Genomic DNA, 18,158 nt, shown 5'->3' with positions numbered 1-18,158 from the left:
GCCCATCAATAAAGTGCATGCATTGTTGAATGCATTAATATTTTATAGCACATAATTTGCTCATTTCTAGCAGCCCCTGTTATATTTAAAGCATGCCTCCCTTTAGCTGAAAAGGGAGGTGTCCTCCCTGGTAGCAGAACTAAAATCTGAGGAATAGCCAACAAGGGATTGGAAGTAAAGAGCCTAGAGTAGCATTCATGACGGGCAGAGAGAGGGAGGAAGACAGGATGGGGGACCCCAAGAAGCAGTAATGGCAAATGACCCAATACTCCCCCCTCCCAAAAGACGGTCCTTTTGGTAGGACTCACTTCTTCCCCCCAGTCTGAATGAAATACTTTGTGAAGAGGAGAGACAGGATTATCCAGGGTTCTTTTTTTCTGTACACCAAATCAATCCTTATCCATTCACAGACTGATTCCACGATGCTCCCAGGCACACTGAAAATAGGCACAATCTAGTCCCAGAGCTTGACAAAGTAGCCAACAGCATGGATGGAAGTGGGTTGGAGGGCTGGAGAAATTAAGGAGGAGCCTGTGTGTGGAGGTGTGTCAGGGACGCCTTCTCAGTGTGAATGATCCAGGTTCTCTAACTGGATCAAGCTGACCCTGACAATGGGTATCTCCGAGCTGCCCCCTCCCCATTTCCTGCCTTCTCTTCTGCTCCTAATCCAGTGTTATGATGTCACAATTCGAGTCTGTGCTCTTTAATCTTCCTATATATATAATTTATTTTTGCACTGATTTTTGTGGCGTGGAGGCAGGGGCATATCCATGCCATAATGTACCAGAGACATCAGAAGATAACACACAGGAGTCTGTTCTTACCTTTATCACATGTGGCTTCTTCCGTGTGGTTCTGAGGCTTGAACTCAGGATGCCGGGCCTCATAGAAGGCACCTTTGACTGCTGAGCTGTCTTGGGCGTTCTGATCTTGATATTTTTCACAGTAAAAGAAAAACAGCACTGCAGACCCTGAACACTGACTCCCTTAATATGGTTTCCAGCTCTTGTCTCATTCCTGTCTGGCCTTGGTGTCCTGGAAAGTCTTACAGGACCCAGTAGCTGTTTCCTATGCCAGGTTCCTTGTGCCTTGTTTCTATACCGAGAAACAAATCCAATTCAAGCAAATAATGCTGTCATCGGGATTTTGTACAGGCATTGGAGGGGAGGCAGCCAGGCCAATGGAGCGTTCTGTTTGAAATATCTTGAGATCTTCAGAAACATTTGTTTTTATTCACAAGTGTTCATTTGATGTTTCCCTGACCCACGCAGCTTCCCAAATGGGCTTAAGTCCCCATTTGTTAAAGAAACAGATGGGGAAACCAGTGCAGTTAGCGTTTATTTTAGTGTTTAAGACAGCTTAGCACAAGATGGGAGTTTGGATATCGCAGGGAGCGGTGCGTTATTTTTAGCAGGCAAGTGAGAGAGAGAATCATGGGATTCTCGAAGTGGGACCCTCCACTTCTACTGTGGCCACCTGTGACTTAAATGAGACAAACCAAAGCAAGAAAGTGATGTGCTGAGAAGAAGGCAGAGCGTCCCACCTGCTGCTGGTACCCACAATCTCCTCCATGATTTTTCTCATCTCGTCCTTCAGGTGGAAACGACCATACAGTTGGCAGAACTACATCCCTCCAGCTGTCCCCAGTACTGATCTAGTGTTCATTTAATGAGAAGTTTGATAATGAAACTATCTACAATAAAAGAACTGATGGGTGAGGATGGATCAGAACACAGGCGTGGCTAACAGGGAGCTGTGTGTCAGGATCCTGGTAGGACTTGTGTTATGGAAAAGGAGTGCTCCATCTGAAACTAAAACATAGGTGACAGGACACAGCCCCTGCCAAAACCAAGATGGGGCAGGAAAGGACAAAAGCCACCAATAGCCTGACCTCTAATCTCTGACTTGGCTTTTCCATTGGTCACACAGAAACAGAAGACAAATGAGTAGGGAGATGCAGTCTTAGAGGCCAATCTCCCTCAGAAAGGTCACCCTCCACAACAGGGTGGAAATGATACAGGTTACCCAGTGGATGCAGAGGAATGATGAGGATATAAACCTTCTGACTCAAGTTCTTCCAAGCATCCCAACTAAATGCACTGTTTCTCCTGTTGGTACCCCAAGGAGAAGCAGTTCCCCATCAGTATAGTAGAGCTTTGGGTAAAAAACCTGGAGCTCAGTGGCTCCATCCAAATCTGCAGTATGAGCAATGACTTATGAAATATAGTTTGCAACTTCTTTCAAGCCCTGTAACTATGACTACACATTATGCTGCTGTGGGTGAGATAGTCCAAGAGATAGATTTTTGGAGCCTTCAGATAGCGACCTATGCCCCCCCCTTTAAAAAGAAATCTCTGAGAATGAGAAGACATGGGTTTGTATCCAGGTTTGTATGTAGGATCTGTGGGATTTTCTCTGTGAGCTTCCCAAGTAAGGAATGGTTATTTAAACACCCTATTCATCTCTCTAAGGCAAAACTACAGACTCTTAGAAGTGTCAATTTGCTTATATAGGTGAATGTCTGTACCAGACTCAGGGATGAGAACATAAGACACAAAGGCTCTGGGTCCACTGAGCACCCCATTGGCAATATCCGAAGGCAGGTAGGTGACTGGTTACCAAGGATTAACTACTACCCAGATTTAACACATCAATCCTCCCATGTGTCTCTAAATCCCTTAGGGTCTTCCAGGCCAAAATTAAAGATATAGATGCCATTTTTTCTTCTCCACTTCTGCAGGGCATGAGAATGGAGATATTCTAGTATCCCTTATGTATAGGCCTTCCAAAGGGGGTTACTAGGTATAACTTCTTCCTATAATTCCCTCCAACTAGTCCCAAAAGTCCCCTGTCCCTAACAGGTCATGAACCCTCATTTCACTGTATTTACCCAAGTCCATTGAAAGTCCAGAGAAAGCTACTCTGAGAACAGAGCTAGATGGGGCTTGCAGATATCTGGGAAGCAAGGGTCTTTTGCTCACACCAACACACCCTGCATATAACTAGTCCCCTGACCTACCTTTTTGCCCATGATTTGAACTTTCATGGAGCACTGTGGTGGCAGCCACATGGATCTCAGAAAGGTACCTTTCTGCTCCCTTTTGTGCAGACACCTCTGCAAAAGGAAACACCACAGCCATCGCACAACCAAAGAGCAATCAAGATTCCTGTTAATTGTTGCCTGTGATAACATGCCTCGTTACAGGGGTTTCTTTAATGAATCCCTTAATAGATGTCATTAGATATTAAGTGTTACATTGCTTCATCTAAGGAAAAATACTGAAGAAATCTACCTTAAAAAAAAAATTCTTATACTGAACCAGGCAGGCCTGTGTTCTGTCCCCAACAATCACATTGTCAAGTCTTGTTGATTTTGGGTATGTCAGTTTCCCTGGCTTCTGAGAGCATGAATCTCTCAAGATACAAGCCAAGAGGAGGTCTTCATCCCAAAGGAAACATGTAACCATGGAGACAAATAGATAAACAACCTCCTCTTGTCAGCACCCCTCTCGAAGGGAATTAAACTCACAACTTCCATGTTAATGATTCTTGTACATTTAATTTCCTGGGTGCCACCTTTGAAAACATATCTGTGGAGGGAGGAATTTTGCTTCATAGAGATGTCTTATTAAGTGAATGCATGTGAGTTTGTACCTGTCACAACATGATTCCAGAAGCTCATTTAGAACTATCATTTTGGGGAGGGGGGAAACTGTGGAAATGGTGTTGCGTGGGGCTATCACTGTTTTCTTGATGTCATTTTTTTGCAACTAGGAGCTACTTGCTTCTTAGCACTAATTACTAATATAAAGAAATGCTGTACAAAGCACTCATGGTGTATATTCTATTGAACTCAATGTGGGCCATTCTAGGTCATCCATGAAACAAACCCTACATAGGTGTGAAAGCAGATGTAGACTAACCAAGCAAGGGACATGACTGCTTATTACAGGCATAGCAAGGTCTTACATCAGCACAATGTGCAGGTCTCTAATAACAGAACAGCAGGCAACTGTGGGGGATGTGAAAGGGTCAAATTTGTCTTCAAGTGCCCCATCCCCAAATGGACCACCTCAGACCCAATGAATAAGAGTTGGAATTGTTACATGCTCTCTGGGAGATGGATCCACACATTGAAGGTAGAAGATCACCGTTCTAGGGAACCAGTTCTCCAGCTTCAGTGCATACAGGGAGCAATTGTAGTAGAGACATGAAAAAAATAAATTACAACGCTCAAGCTTTACCCCATCCCAGTAGGGTTGGAATCCTGAAAGTTAAATTAGGAGTCCGTATGTTGTCAAAAGCCCCCGGAGCTTTAAATGGGCAATGAACTCTGAGAGGTTCTATCAGAAAGAAGATGCTGGTGATTTATTTAAAGGCCTTGGAGAACTTGACAATCCATGTTCTAATCTTTCCAATAGATCTGAGACTATAGTGTATCTACAAGTGTCCTTGTCCATCCTGGACACCTCCCTTTGACAAGCCTGTTGCATCTCCCTATGCATTTCCATCTACCTCTGAGAGTCCTTAGCCATCCAGGGCACACTTAGCCATCCAGGGCAACCCTGCACAGCCCTTGTTGGCCCATTGGTCTCCTTCTCTGTGGTGGCAATCCACTTGTAGCTTCTTTGGTGGCTTGATCTTACCCAACTAGCTCACAGGTAAGGACGACCTTTCTCAAGGACTTATCTAATCAAGGAGTGGGGCTGGGTGATGAAAAAGATTTCATGGTGTGTGTGCCTTTGCTCTGTATCCTTGATCACTTGAAGAATGGTCCACAGATAAGGACCTCAGCAATTCTTTGGGTTTAGAGAGGCCTTCCCTTCTTACCTCAGAGGTATTAATGTCAATTGCTTTCTAACATACTGACATATAGGTCCTTCTTTCTTTCCCCTCCTGTCTATATGGTCAAGGCAGAAAGGAGAATAGTGCTGTCAAGTACTGTTGATAAGTCTTCACCGATTCTGTGGAAAGCTATGGATTTGTAGCCAAGGCACTTTTGACAGATACCCTTATCTCCTATATTCCTTCTTCTGCCTTACATACCCATGTAATACTTTTCATTATTGAGGACCTCATGGCCATGAATAAGGACTACTTGTCCCATTCTCCTTTGCAGCTAAATGGGAGTATGCAAATAAGCATGAACAGCAGTTCCTAAGAACCTTTCTTAAGCTGTGTATGCTAGTGTCCTTTCTTTGTTTCTTCCCTTCTGCTTCTTGGAATTCTGGGGCAGTCATCTTAGACCATCATGGTAAGGATGCCTTAAGGGTATGGAAGGTACTTGAACTTTTGAGATTTAGAATGTGCCAAGATCATGAAATGAGTCACTACTTTGAAAACTAGACTTGCTTGGAGGTGAATCTAATCCTTAATGGTTTGCCACCAACATTTTCTTTTCCATAACCCCAAATTTCATTCTACTTGTGTGTGTGTGTGTGTGTGTGTGTGTGTATTTAGTTTGTTTTCCAAACTACAATGCAAGGTTCTGAGATAAGAAACACAGGGCGAAGCGTGGAGGGAACCATACCAAGGAGCACCAGGTCCACCTCACAGGATGAAGAGTCTGCTCATCACCTGCTGGTCGCCATTCGGACAGGAAGGAAAAAACTGAAGCTATCTCTGCTCTCAGCTCCTCAATTCAGTGCCTGATTTCCCTCCACTGAGAGGCAGATTGCTTTGCTCTGTATCCTGGGATGCCTGTTGTTTTATCATAGCAGAGGCTAGAGAAACAGAGAACAGCCATTCAAAGCACAGTAGTCAGAGAAATGGCCAGAGTGCACTCTCTGTGGTCCTTGTGAGCATCAAGACTGTTTACATTGTGCCCTAGCCCAAGCTGAGGGCATACCCAAGGCCAAGAGGAGTGTAGATCAAAACAGACGCGGGCCCTCTTGGCCACAGTCACATCAAGCCCTACCTGCTCTGTAACCATAAGACTGCCTGCTCCTGCCTAGCTTCCACACCCCTATTATGTTTCCTACCCAGTGGCCTTTGCCTCCTGAAGAACCTAAACAAAATCATCTGACGAGTGGCCTTTCAGGGATTAGGGACGCAGAAGCAAATAAACTTTTCTGTCCAGACAAAGGGGAGATAAGGAAAGATGGAACTAGGGGCGGTCCTGGGACAAGGTTGAACCCCCAAGCTCCTCTATGTGACCAAGCTTCAGCACAGCTGTGACATTAGCAGCCATCGTTTGAGGCCCAAAGATAATTCTTCAGATCAAAGCGGCCCCGTCTTTAGACAATTAGAGTAAAATTGAAGCTCTCCTCCAAAAGAAACACATGCCCTTGTTGTGTTTCCCCTCCCCCATTCCTGCCTTATTTGATTCTTTATGAACAAATTGGTTTTCAGGGCTATAGAAAGAACCAATCGGAAGCTTAAATTCTTGCTCTCTGGGAGATTCACGGGGGAGAGCACGTTAGATCTGAAAGCCGACTTCTTCTTCGCTCTTTTTATTTCTTCTTCTTCTTCTTTAAATTGATATCCAAGAATAAAAGAGGACGGTAGGCAAAGCTGATCAGGGCGAATAAAGTCTCCTTTTAAGCGGAAGCCACCCCTCCCCCTACCTTCCCTCCAGAAAAGCCAGACTGTAATTGCTCGCAATCACTCCGCACAAATTGTCTGCTCGTGTTTGCTTTTTAATTTTGTATAATCTGGTCCATTTCGCTCTCTCTGCCTTTGAGCTTAACCTTCCTCTTTCTCCCGTCCTCTTATTCTGGGTCAGAGTCAGTCTCTCTCTCTCTCTCTCTCTCTCTCTCTCTCTCTCTCTCTCTCTCTCTCCTTCTCTCCTCTCTTCTTCCTTTTTCCTTTAATTCTTCAAGACTATTTTTGAATTATTACTAATGTTCAATGATATTTGATGGCTTTTCCTGAGCAAAGGCACTGAAATAAAAAAAAACAACCATGGGTGTCCTGGATGGAATGGGTCTATCCTGTATCATTATAAATGTTAATTTCTGTACCCAAAGTAATATCATGCATTAATACTGTTTCTTGAGGTGTAGAATGTATTTCAGTAAATAAATGACTGACCCCAGAGTAGGCAAAAATGAACCAGAACCATAAAGATGATTTTTTGGAGTGACAAAGCACCATTTTCTGGGGGTTGCTCAGCAGGTACGCGGCTCCCAGCATCCTTCTGGCTGCATCTGCTCTCTTAGCAATGGTATCCTTTGCATTTGGTGTAATATGCTGTCCACTCCATCCAAGGCTCCCTTCATTATAGGCCTGTGTTTCATTCACATGGGGGCTGATGAATCTAAAGGGGATGGACCAACTTAAGTTTCTTAATTTCCAACAGTGTAAAAAAAAGGGGGGGCGGTATAAGAGAGTAAGAGGAACCTGGGATAGAGATAAGTCTAGAGGGGAATGTCCCCAAGTGGCCAAGAATGGAAAATGAGAAGTTGAGATGGAGTTGTTAATTGTCTACCTGATGAGATCTACGATAGAAGTTTTCAGGCTCACCTATGAGGGACTATCTAGATTAAGGGTAGCCACTGAAAATGTTTATAAGTGATTGTCTCAATTAATTCAACAGGTTCAATTAATATGGAAAGACCCATTCACTGTTCTAGTTTGTCTTCCTGTTGCTGTGATGACCCAACTTGGGGAGGAATTAGGATTGTTTCAGTTTATATTTCCAGGGCTCAATGAAGGAAGTAAGAGAAGGAACTCAAGCAGGAACCATGAAAGGACTGGACAAATGTTATTTATCAGTTCATTTTCCGTGTACTTAGCTAGCTTTCTTATATAGTCAAGACCGGCCCACCCAACTAGGAACCATGTTGCTATTAGTTTACTGGGGTCTCCCACATCAATCATCAATCAAGGCAGTTCCTCATAGACATAGCCACAGGCCAGTCTGATAGGGGCAATCCCTCAACTCTTAGTACAATTCTGACCTCTTAGTATGTGCTGGTTCAGGCATCCACTGCAGGTGGCAGAATATACTCACCATAGGGAAGAAGGTGGCTACTATATTCTGGAATAAGTAGTTTATTATAAGCAGTCAGCTCTGCCCACTTGTGGGAGGAGCTGGGGAGGTAAGGTATGGAATGAATGTTGATGAATCATAGAAAAGCCACCAACTCTTGTGGGCCTCACTCACTTCAGGGAGTAGGGGGTTAGTAAATGTCTGGAGAAGAGTCAACAGCAACCAGCACAGTTTCATCGAGAAAGAAAATTCTGTTTGTTCCATGAAACTGATATTGTCTTGATATTAAAATCAGGCAGAGATGACCCAAAGGCAGAGCAAGTGCAGGTGTGCAGGGCAAGCAGGTATGCAGGGCAAATGCAGTGGCACAGATATAGTACAGGTGTACCAGGGCTAGTGGAGGTGGCACAGGAGTGATGCAGGTGGTATTTCCAATGAACACTTGACAAGTGTTAGAAAACAGATCCATCACCATATAAAAACAATTACATGCCTTAATCAGATCTTGAAAAACTCAGGAGATAGCAGGTGTTGGCGAGGATGTGGAGAAAGAGGAACACTCCTCCACTGCTGGTGGGATTGCAAGATGGTGCAACCACTTTGGAAATCAGTCTGGCGGTTCCTCAGAAAACTGGGCATGACACTTACTGAGGACCCGGTTATACCACTCCTGGGCATATACCCAGAGGATTCCCCAGCATGTAATAAGGACACATGCTTCACTATGTTCATAGCAGCCCTATTTGTAGTAGCCAGAACCTGGAAAGAACCCAGGTGTCCTTCAACAGGGGAATGGATATAAAAAAAATGTGGTATATTTACACAATGGAGTACTATTCAGCCATTAGAAACAATGAATTCATGAAATTCTTAGACAAATGGATGGAGCTGGAGAACATCATACTAAGTGAGGTAACCCAGTCTCAAAAGATCAATCATGGTATGCACTCACTGATAAGTGGATATTAGCCTAGAAACTTTGAATACCCAAGACATAATCCACATATTAAATGATGTCAAAAAAGAATGGAGGAGTGGCTCCTGATTCTGGAAAGACTCAGTGCAAGAGTATAGGGGAATTCCAGAACAGGGAAGTGGGAAGGGGTAGATGGAGGAGCAGGGGGAGGGAAGAGGGCTTATGGGACTTGCAGGGAGTGGGGACCCAGAAAAGGGGAAATCATTTGAAATGTAAATTAAAAATATATCAATAAAAAAAGAAAGAAAAAAAAGATGGAGTAAATATTTAAAGAGCAACCAATAATCTACTATACTAAAGAACTAAAAAAGCAAGAGTCACATGATCTTATCAATGGATGCTGAAAATTTTCCATCAGAATTTAGTCCCTGTACATGATCTTTAAAAAGGAGAAATTTTCAGAATGGAAAAATTAAAAACCCCCTTAACTTTATAAACAGAATTTATAGAAGCCTATATAATGGTAACCTGCAGAGTGCCGAAAATCCTAGTCTATATACAAAAGGGGAAAGAGAAAGAAAGGAGGGACAGAGAAAGAAAGGATGAAGAGAGAAGAAGAGAAAAGAAGGAAGAAGAAAGAGAGAAAAATATGGAGATGAAGAAAGGGGGAGTAAAAGAGGGACAGAAGGAAAAGAAAGATGTGGAATGGGAGAGGAAAGAATGAAAGGAATTGGAGAGGAAAGGAAGGAGGAAGGACATTGTCAGCATACAAATTCTTGGAGCTTCCAAACATAGTAGTAATGAAACCTCCTAGAATGCGCAAGTTCATCAACATTACTGAATATAAGAAAAACTAAAAAAAAAAATGTAGTTCTATATGCTGCCAATGGAAACTGAGATTAAAAATACACTGTCATTTATGATATCTAAAAACAAGAAATACTCAGCTGCCAATCTATCATGCTGCAGGCAGGACTTACTCCCTGAAAAGCACAAAATGCCAATGAGAGAACTCAAAGGTGCTCTGAGGACAAGATGCAATAGACTGTCAGCTGGCAAGACCATCTAAAAAAAAAAGCTGTGAACTCCCCTGGAAGTGGTAGGTAAGGTTGAGGTCATTCCTGCCAAAATCCCAGAAAGTTATTTTTGTTTGTTGGTTGATTCATTGCAAATTCAAGCGGCACTATTCTAAAACACACACAGAAAGACAAAGAACAAGTATAGCAATGCTGAGAGCGAAGAAACGAGCAAAGGGAAATCAATCCACTGGATCTAAAGACTTCTTACAGAGCTGTAGTAATCAGCACCATGTGCTATCGTCACAGGGATTGACGCAGAAGAATAGAGACCCCAGAAATAGATCTACACAAATATTTCCAAATGATTTTCAACAGTGGTATAAAAGCAATCCAATGAAGAGCCAGTCTCATGGCCAATGTTGCTGGTACAGTTAGGAACCCATAGGCAAACAAAAATAAAACTCAACCCGAAGCCCATGTTGCATAGAAAAATGAACTCCCGAGTTCATTACAGGGTTAAAATACAAAGCCATAGCACTTAAGATTTTTAGAAAAAGACCCTTTAGGATCTACAGCTAAGCAGTGATTTCTTAGACAAAACCAAAAGTATGGTTTGTTTAAAAAAAAAAATACAAAGTTGGAGCTGGAGAGATGGTACAGCATTTATGAGTCCATACCACTCTTACAAAAGACCGGAGTTTGGTTCCCAGCACCCATACTGGATGGTTCACAACTGCCTGTAACTCCAACTGCTGAAAATCTGATGTCTGCTGGCAGCTGCACAAATGTTACATTCATTCACATAAACTTACACATATACACATAAATTTAAAAACAATCTTTAAAATGCTAAATTGAACTTGAACAAAATCAAGCACTATTTTACAAAAACAACAACAACAAAAAAGAGTGGAACACAGCACCTGAGACTGGAAGAATATATTTGTAAAGCACATTTCAGCAGAGGAATGCTGTCCAGACTACAGAGAGAATTCTCACAACTCGGCAGTATTGAAGTAAACCAACTGCAGAACAGGTAAATAACATGAACAGATAGTCACCAAAGATGAGACACAAATGTCGGAGAAGCACGTAGGAATATGTTCAATGTCATTAGGTGGTCAGAAAATACAAATTAGGCCTGTGATTATCTGTCCTTACGAACATCTGAGGATGGATAAAATATGAAATTTGTGGCAAGACCAAATTCTGGCAAGATGCAGAGAAGCCAAACTGGATTTTACTGGTGGGGTTGTAAAATAATAGAGAATGCCTTAATAAAGAAAAATCACATGATTAAAGATCCATCTCAACTTACAGTGGCGTTACCTGGCAATTAATCCACCCTAAATTGAAGATATAAATCAGTTGTGTGTGGTTGTGTATGCTTGTCATCTCAGCATGAAATGTCTGAAAAGGGATGACGTGGGAGTTTGTGGTGCTGTTTGATGAGGTTATGGTACCTTTTGGAGCTGCAGCCTTACTGAAGGAAGTACATCACCAGGGGGCGGGCCTTGAGGTCCAATAATCTTGCTCCATTTCCAGATCCCTCTCTGCTTCCTGCATGCGGACAGAAAATTCTCTCAACTTCCTGCTTCTGCTGCTAGCTTCCTTGCCTCCCTGTCACGACAGACTCTTCTCTATCAGGAACTATAAATACACATAAACTCAATCCTCTATTTATACCTTTTGTTTGTAAAATTTTATTATAGTAACAGAAAAATAACTAACACCAAGTAATGGGAGTTTTCTATATTATTAATTTTTTTTTAGTTGCTTGTAGATCCACAGATATCTCAAAATAAAGAGTTCAAAAGGTCCTGTCATTCTCTGAAATTTTCCAAATTTAATTTTTTTATTTTATTTCATTTTATCATCATCATCATTATTGGTTTTGTTGGTCTTATTCATGGTAACTTGTTTGCTCTGTATGTCTCAAATACTCTTTTTATTCTGTCATCTTTCTTCTATATCCCTGGGGCCTCTCAACCAAACATATAGGTGGGAGAGAAGGAAAGGAGCACCCCAAAGCAGAGTGACGATGTTGACTAGTTCAGTTCACCAGACAGGGTAGCAAGAGCACCATCGAGGTCACTACTGTCTTCCTATCATTATAGGTGAATTACAGGTGGAACAGACAAGAGGCCTTGTTGACATGCTTCAGACACAAAGGTTGTTTAGAGCAAGAACAGCCCACTAGAAATCACTTTAAAGTGCTTTTTATTGAAGGGAAGATACCATACCAAAGTATAGAAAAACGAGCTGAAGATTGGGACAGAGGGGACAGGAGGAAAGTGACTGACCATAGGAAAAAGTTGCTCAGGAGTATCAGAAAGAAAATGGGTGAGTCAGAAAAAGCCATCTGTAAGCTGCAAGAGAGGACATAAGGATCAGGGAGGTCAGGAGAGAGGGTGGGCGAGGGAGAACTTTTTGTTGTAAGGATGTTACTTTTCTAGTTGCTTATAGAGGGGACTGGGAAATGTCTCCTGTTGGCAGAGTTTATGAAGTACAAATAACAATGGTTCAGGCCTCACTCCACAAAGTCAGTATAGACCAAAGGCTACAAAGCATGTGAAACAATTGAATTTAAACACTCTTTAGCTAGATCACAGGTCAGCACTCTAAAGCTGCATGGAAGGGACCCACAGCCAAGACAAACATGTCTGCTCTGAGCTAGCCTGTGTGTTGAGAATTGTCCTTAAATCTCTCATCAGGTCACCACCATGAAGTCTTATCTTGTAGGTGATTAACTGCGATTCAGAGCAGTTTCACTGCTTCTCCAGGACCATTTTGAAGTAACATAGACCCACATGGGTGGAAAGAAACCTTAAAAGCTCGTACACTGTAGTCAGACAGAGAACTGAGCTCTCTGTGAAATGAAGGATAGGATTTTACTGTCTTCCCACACCTAGGGCCAGGGGATCCTTTACCTTTTGCTCCACTGCTCTGGATCTGAGAAGGATGAAAGAAAACCATCAGCTTCCTCTATAAGCATCCTCCACAGTCAGAGCAGGACTATGAAGATTAGGTGGGGATACCAGATCTCAACAGCCTACTCAAGCACAGAGTTCAGCTGGCTCCTGCAGGGGACAGTCTTCCCCACTTCTTCTACAGTCAGTGGCTTTCCTTCATCACAGGCATTATCTCCAGGTCTCTGCTTGATGCTTGAATCATCCGCTGCATCATGCTTATGGGGAGTTAGGAGTCGATCCTTTGCTTGGCTATTCAGGTATTTTGCCTGGGATATAATTACAAAGCTTAAAGGTGGGGAGAGAGAAGTTACACACTGACAGTGTATATGCATGTTTTCCAGTAGTTGATGCCTAGTAACATTTTCTAAATCAAACAAACTGTTAAACTAATCACGATTAAGTCTTTTTCCAGACACAGGGGTCCCTCTGTCTAGACCCTGAGACAACTCTTTATTAAGTTTGAGATTATAATTTTTTCTTTCTTTTATTTTTGAGATTATAATGTATATAATTATACATTATAATTATGTTATATAATTATATAAATATGTTATATAATATATTATATACATTATATTATAATACATTATAATTATGTATTATAATGTTGCATTATTTCCCCCTTTTCATCCCTCCCCTAAATCCTTCTATATACCCCTCTGCTTTCTTTCAAACTCATGGCCTCTTTTTTCATTATATAGAGATTGTAATTTTAATTTCCAAACCCACTTTTCATGTATTTCAGCAGTCTTTAGCAGTGAGGGTTCTAGGCAAAAGAAAGACCATTTCAGAGTTTCTGCTGCTGTGGATGTTTTCTGGAGGAGACAGTCTCCATGGTATCTCAGTTGTCTATGTTTTTGCTCTATGTAGTATTGCAGATGATCTCTGTTTATCATATAGGCCTTTCTGTACTGAAGAAGGAAATGGATGGATGGGTGCAGGAGAAATAGATACATAGGTGAATTGCACAGATACATGAATTCATGGATAGATGTGTGTATGTATGTATATATGTGTGTGTGTATGTGTGTGTGTATGGGGGTGGGTGGATGGGTGGATGGATGGGTGGATGGATGGGTGGATGGATGGGTGGATGGGTGGATGGGTTGATGGATAAATAGATTATCAGAAGGAAAAACTGTTTTACATTTGGAAACTTCTCTATTAATTCAGCACATTGAGGGAGTTTTCTTCTTCCCTTTCCAGGGACTTCAAAAGAGAAACCAGGAACAACAATAAAATGCCCCTATTCCATGACCCTGACAGTTCTTCAGGAAAATGAGGCCCCCAAAGTGACAAGGTATCCTAGTAGAAGCATCAGAAGTCTGACCTTGGAGGAGCCCTGCCACCTATTGGCTCTACCAAGGGGAAGAGGCACCTAGTTACCTGTTCCTGTCAGAAGCTGTCTGGGTCCTAAAGCCTGGTTGTTACAGAACTGGAAAAAACAGAAAAGCAAGTTGTTCCAGGTAAGTAATAACTTTTTTACTTTGAGTTCTTAAAAAAAGAAGAAGAAGAATTTAAAGAGATAATTAATGAAATGTACTATAAACTTGGCATGCACCACATGCAGGGATAGTGCTGAGAGGCACTACCTAACCCTTAGTCAAGGATTCCCTCAGCCACCCCTACCTTCTGTCCCCAAGTCACACTGATGCCCTTGGTAAAAATAAATTGCTACCAGCTTCTAAACAAATGACCTCTGAGGAGGGGGAAAAGAGCAATATGTTTTAGGAGGAGGAAGAAAATTACAAGTATATATTCTCATGACACAATTTTAAAAGCTGTTTGTAGCCGATTCACAATACTCAAAGTAGTCAGTTTTCCATTTGAAATTCTAATAAGGCCTTTGAAGGGTTTGGTGCATGTTACAGGGTAATGGGAATGAAGTGACTTAATTGAACGCAGCGGCTGGGCTGCCTTCTCTATAGGCATCTGGGTCTGTCGAGTGTCACCTTTATTGTCACCATAGAATGTTCTGGAACTGATATGGTCCATAAAGCAAATGTAGAGTGGAAAGAGTGACCAGATAACCATCCTGTGAATTCTGTCATGTGTCACCATGGTGGGGGGGGGTCCTGAGTAGTTTATTTTGTACCCTCCCCCTAATTTGTGTGGTTCTGTGATACGGGAAAGAAGTCATTTCTGTCATTCCACAAAATCGCCCTCCTGCTCCAAATGATGTGATTGTGAAGACATTTGGCCTTCTCAGGCCCCAGGTACTCTTTCTATAGACTCAGTAGTCTCACTTCTGTCATGGAAACAAGAGCCTGGTGTGAAAGCTAGATCGCAGATCCTATCAAGGGTTCAAGGGTCCTGGTTACATGTTATAAGTTTATCCCTTCTGTGGTAGACATAAAACAAAGCCACAGGAGTCAAAGAAAAGAAAGACATGTTATAATTTGTAATGACAACTTCCATTTGTTATTTACTTTCTTTTAGAATTTCACATCAGACTATGATATTTACATCATTTCTATTTCTTCCTTTCTTTGCTCTCCAATTCTTCCTATTTCCCCCTTCAAATTAATGTTCTCTTCTTTATTATTATTATTATTATTATTATTATTATTATTATTAGTGTGTGTGTGTGTGTGTGTGTGTGTGTGTGTGTGTGTGTGTGTGTGTAAATACAGCCTGCTGTCTGAGACGATTTACTTTTGATCATATTATTGTGTTGTGATTTTTTTAAAAATGGTTGACTACTTGGCACTGGATAACCTACCCAGGATTTGTCCCTTGAGCTAATTTCCCCTCTCTCAGCAACCATTTATTCCCTATAGGTCTCAATCTAGGGGTAGAGCCTTGTGAGGTTTCCCTTTCCTACATGGCCTGTCAACAAGTGTCATTGCTCTGTTCTTGTTTCGGCAACAGTATTGTTGTGATTTCATGAGTCTATCTTCCCTGCCATACATAGGACACTATGTCTTATCAGATGTCCCTATCCTCTGGATCTTATTTATAATTTTTCCAACCCTTTTCATTAATGTTCCTTGAGCCTTGGGCATATTGGTAGTGACATACATATATCAGTTGGGGTTGTACAACCTATAGTCAGTTGTCTGCATTCTGACTATTGTGGCTTTCTATAATGATCTCTGTATGCTACAAAGGAAGCTTCTTTGATGAAGAGATGATTGCCTTTGTACCTAAAGATTTGGATTGAGAGAAAATTCTATCTTACATGTAGATCCTAGCCCCACTTATAGATCATTTTTTTAAAGCCAGGTGGCAGGACTGGACTGGAGAGATGGCACAGAAGTGAACAGTGCATACTGCTCTTACAGAGGGCCAGAGTTTGGTCCCCTCTTCACAGTGGACTGTTCACAAAATCCTGTGATTCAGATCTAGGGACTCCAATGCCCTTTTCTGACCCCTGTAGGTGCCAGCAGGTATTTGTGCATATCACACACACACACACACATACACACACACACACACACACACACATAATTCAAAATAAAATTTAAAACTAGTAGGTAGCATTTTCTTCACATAAAAGTTCTTGATTTTCATGGACTCTGATCTTGGAAAAGATAAAGGCCTGGGTTAATTTTCTATAGCAGTTATTTCTAAGTGTCTAATGCTTGATGATCTGGTGTTCCCAATATTGTATAAATGATGGGAATTTCTTGAGTGTATGCAGAGATTTGTGGATGGAATGATAAGGTGTAACTCATACAATGAGATCCATGCTCTGTTTTGTATTTCTAGTTTCCTCCTGTCTCTTTGCCATAGACAGATGGGTTTTTGTTTATTTGTTTGTTATTTGTTCGTTGGATTATTTTCTAGCCTTCCAACTAGGAAAAAAAAATCTTCACAATTGTTAGGCACACTCAGAGTGTGTTGAAGGATAAACAGAAGGAAAAGAAATTGAAACAAGTATAAACAATTCTTTGGAGAAGTCTGGCTGGCAGAATCAGAGGCTTATGCTGTGCTAACTAACCTGAGTAAAATTTCCAGGGAAAACACTGGAGTTGTTAGGTCTGGTGATCCAATGACTCTGTTAGGGAATCTGAAGAAACTTCATTGAATAAATGAAGCCTCCTGAGGCTTGTCTTCCTCAGGGATTGGCATCAGTTTCAACATTCTTGCTTGCTTAATTAAGTCTGCCAATGGGGAAAAGCCCACCAAATTCCTATTCGCCTTGACAGAATTTCAAGAACATACTTGTGTCCAGATTGTCTCTTCTGAACAAAAAGGAGCTGGTAGTTAAATTGAAGACAAGAGCATGGGCTATCCCAGAGCATTTGAGAATGGTCCAGGTTCTCTACAATGCCTTACAATGCATTTTATAATGTGCTAGTATCAAATAGCAATGATGGTGAGTTGTCCTTCTGGTCTATGGGTAGAGATAGTATGCACAGAGAAGCAGGAGAGATCCATCTCTCTTCTTGACAGCTGTGGTTCCTTTGGGGGACTCACGATAGTAAGGACAAATAGCCAGAGCAGTTCTGTCTGCAGACTTGTCCACACGGAAGCTGTACCACACCATTAGCACTGTGGCTCTGATGGCTTGACTAGTGTGAATAGTGAATAGTAGAACTTCTGACCAGGCAGCTAGAATTATCCAGAGCAAATACTCTTAGATGAGGGGGAAAAGAGCCAACTGGGCAGGCCCCTTAAAATCTGGGCCCAGACTAGTACAGGATCAGTCTCACCATGTACTGTTGACCAAAGCAGTCCTGGGCTGGGTCATTTTCAAGGTGTGGAGCAGTATACCTCATCCCACTCTAGGGGACAAGGTACAGAAAGCAACTAGTAATAGAATAGCCTTTATGTAAATAAGCAACCCTTTGGAGTTTATGTCCAGAGGGTCAAGTGCAAAGCCAGTAAATAAATTATTCTATAAGCAGACATTTGTTCTTCCAATTACAAGTAAACAAAGCAAACAATAGATATTGTGTGGTTAAAGTATAGTTTGACATGAAACATACACACAAACACCAACACACACACACACACACACACACACACACACAGAGAGAGGAGAGAGAGAGAGAGAGAGAGAGAGAGAGAGAGAGAGAGAGAGAGAGAGTCAATCCAGCCAAAGGGGAAAAGCTGGCTATGATAGAATTACCCAGCAAGGGGAATAAAGGTAAGAGAGTTAAGCTACATTTTAAAGGATAAGTAAGAAGACTGAATGTCTAGTATGGTAGTAGAAATGGTAACCCTTTGGTCAGGCATAGGAGTATATATGCCTGTAATCCCAGCTACTTGGAAGATTGTAAATTCATAGTCATCCTGTGTTACTTAGTACCCTATTTCGAGTAAAATTTAATAAAGTATCTGGAGTTATGATTCTGTTAGGAGTGCTTGGC

The 18,158-nt window shown here is 41.7% G+C and overlaps 1 long non-coding RNA gene across 1 annotated transcript in view; it reads left to right on the top strand.

The window, feature by feature from the left end:
• The window catches only part of LOC127672034 (uncharacterized), a 665,744-nt gene that overhangs the window by 312,638 nt on the left and 334,948 nt on the right, over positions 1 to 18,158 (top strand). The window contains exon 3 of the long non-coding RNA XR_007974819.1: positions 14,047 to 14,306. This is a non-coding gene — a long non-coding RNA (uncharacterized LOC127672034). The remainder of the gene's footprint in view (positions 1 to 14,046; positions 14,307 to 18,158) is intronic.

This window comes from Apodemus sylvaticus, chromosome 21, assembly GCF_947179515.1.
Source record: "Apodemus sylvaticus chromosome 21, mApoSyl1.1, whole genome shotgun sequence".
NCBI classification, from domain to species: Eukaryota; Metazoa; Chordata; class Mammalia; order Rodentia; family Muridae; genus Apodemus; species Apodemus sylvaticus.
The sequence above is the reverse complement of the archived record's forward strand: the minus strand, read 5'-3'. Positions and strand labels throughout refer to the sequence as shown.